A 2,293-nucleotide genomic window follows, 5' to 3' on the forward strand; every position below is an offset into this window, starting at 1 on the left:
CACGTGCTCAGAGGATGGTTGAAGCTAAAGCCACCTCTGTTTCTTTTTGCAGCTTCAGCTTACAGCTGTGGCAGTACAGAGCATCTATGGTCATCTTTTAGCTTGAATTGGGAGTGACTTTTCAAAGGCTCTCTCCAGATCATCCCAGCTCACCTGAGGTTGCTAAGATAAACTGGATATAAAAAGAAGCCACATGCTGGACCTCTGTCTCTCTCCTCCTTTTGTGTATCTGTGCCCATAAAAGACCCAGAAGTAGGTTCAACCCCTGCCCCACAGCATTTAGGCCACCCCTGCTGACTTAAAAATCCACTCCATGGCTTTCCCTCTTGCATGGATCTTGGCTCACAGCATTCCTGAGCATGTTGATGCTGAAACTTGTATTGCAATGCAGAGTGACTTTTCCAAGAGCACCAGAAGCTCTCCAGATATGGAAGCAGAAGCTTCCACATTTTCCTTCACCCTTTGTAGCCAGGTTTTGCATATAGCTCTGTGCCTTGTATGTGTTTGCACACAAAGCTTCATGCAATATTTATGCAAAGCTATTTCAGCTCTTTCTGAGCTGTTGTGCGCTGTACAATGTGTATGTTGCTTCCAAAATAAAATACAGCGGAATAAAATCTGTCTTAATTATATTTTTTTTGATTTTGCCACTCATCAGCTGTAGATTTCAGTCTGATTCCTCCCTCCCAAGTCACCTCTTCCACTTTGAGGAGTATAAGGTGCTGTCTCCAGGACTCTCTGCTGACATTTCTGTGTTCATCCTTCACAGTGCATTAGTTCCTGAAAGGAAAAGAAACACAGGAACTGCCAGAACAGTCAACTCCCTACATCACACAGAGGGGAGAACATAGCTTGGAGTGAACCAGGCTCACCATGTGGTTATAGGATCAGCAAGGAGGAAGGGAAGGAGGATCTGATGGAGAGAAACTGAGCTTTTTCCCCATCAAGGAAGGAGTGAGGTGCCTGGGAAGCAGTGGGACTGGGGAGGCTGGACAGCATGGGAAGAGAAGATGTGCAATTGAGCAGCCAGCAAGAAATGACAATTTGTGTGAATAATAGAAGGAAAACAAGGCATCACCTAAGGCAAAACAAGGGAGGGGAGGGCCACAGAGACCATTTGAGAACTAGGATGCAGCTCATGGAGTGCAGGTCATGGAGACAAGGGAGGAGAGAGCCTGGAAAGGCAGGGTATGAAGGCAGGAGAAAGCAAAGAGAATGAGCATAAAATACAGGCCTTTTAATTTACTCAGGAAGCCACTCAGAAAACAGCAAAATGAAAGGCTCATAAGCAGCAAGAGGGGACAATAAGGTGAGGAGAAAGGGGTAGGTGTCATCCTTAAGTAAAATGGGGATTTTAAGCACATGAGGAACAAGAGACTGAGATTGGTTTCTCCCCCTCAGTTACACTGCAGTTGATAATCCCAATGAAAAACCAGTCTGAGCAAAGAGAGAGGCCCCAGTGCCCACATTAGCTCTGCCTGGACCTTTGGAGTTTTGAGATGTTTGGTTTGTCTCAGCAAACCAAACACCTCAAAACTCTTAGCAAGGGCTGAATAATAGGACTCTCATATAAAAAAAAAAAAAAAATTTAGTCCAAAATTGTCTTCCATTCATCTCCTTGCTTATAGCAAAGCTGAAGGACTTGCTCTTACACTCCTTTGGAAAGCTGCTATCCCTTCACTGGGATATTCAGATTAAATTCTCCACAAATGATCCCAGATTCCCCACTGAATGTGGAAACAGCAAGGAGTGAGGCAGTGAGGTGTCTGCAGGTAAGGAGCAGAGCTGATGATTGAGGAGCTCTGTTGCTAGGATGTTGTGAGAGATGTAACTGTGTCTGCTACAGAGGCGGTTATGAAATGGCTCATCTCTCGTGATTATCCTGCCTCATCTCCTGTGCTTGTATTATTAAGTGGTGGAAATGCTGTGTTCCTTCAGGATTCATAGATGGGGAATGAAGAGATGATCTCTGCCCCACAGAGCTTACAAGACAAGAAAGAGCTGCCTCTGGTAATATAAAAGGAGTCCTGGGAAAGTAGTGGTTGAACTCCCAACCCACAGGCAAGGGGTGAGAGATTCTGACCCCCATCTCCTGGTCATTTCCTTCCCACTGGGAGCAAACCCCTAGTCCCAGCCCACACATTTGTCTTTCATCCCACTGATCATCAAATTCAATTTAGATTGAATGAGGCCAATTAACACTTGTTGCTTCTCCTAGGTTCATTTCTGACCTGTCACACTAAAATGAGTGTAGGGAATTGGAAAAAATGAGGAACATGACAATTCCCTGTTG

The sequence above is a fragment of the Zonotrichia albicollis genome, chromosome 6 (assembly GCF_047830755.1).
Source record: "Zonotrichia albicollis isolate bZonAlb1 chromosome 6, bZonAlb1.hap1, whole genome shotgun sequence".
NCBI classification, from domain to species: domain Eukaryota; kingdom Metazoa; phylum Chordata; class Aves; order Passeriformes; family Passerellidae; genus Zonotrichia; species Zonotrichia albicollis.